The sequence below is a fragment of the Fonticula alba genome (genome assembly GCF_000388065.1).
Source record: "Fonticula alba strain ATCC 38817 unplaced genomic scaffold supercont2.2, whole genome shotgun sequence".
Classification (NCBI taxonomy): Eukaryota; order Rotosphaerida; family Fonticulaceae; genus Fonticula; species Fonticula alba.
In genome coordinates, this window is record NW_009242972.1 from 1,191,851 (window position 1) to 1,192,445 (window position 595).

The window sequence follows — 595 nt, forward strand, 5'->3', positions numbered from 1 at the left end:
CCTCGGGGCCAACCAACTGTCCGCCCCGGGCGGGGGGGGGGGGGGGGGGGGGGGGGGGGGCGCCCTATTTGATTCCAGAAGAACCTCCATGTTGAGAGCACGGGTCCCATGTGCTGGCAGTCCGGCAGTAGCATCCGCGTGCGGCACCCCCGCATGCACGTACTACCTTGGGGCGGGACCCATGCGCACGCATGAATGCACACGCGGGCAGGAGCATGACGCTCAGGGCTCAACACAGGGTCCGCCCGGATTTTGTCCTCCTCCCTGAGCCGCTGACTTGTGTCCTCCACACACCTGTTGATACCCCCCCTCCCCCGGGGGCGCCCGGTGTGGGCCTCTTGGGGGATCTCGGCTCGGGCCAGATCGCCCCACCGCCGTCTGCCCGCCCCCACAGGTCCCCCTCCCTTGCGCGGGGGCATCCCCCCCCCCCCATGCGTGCTCCATTCCGTGAACGCGAGTGTTCCCCACTTTGTGGATGCTTCAAGGGGAGCACCCACGCCTGGCCCCTAGTCCCCCCCCACCATACGGAACGGCATCAGCCCCTCCCCCCCCCCCTCTCCCCCATTCTCCCCCGTTCTCTGTTCCTCACGCATCC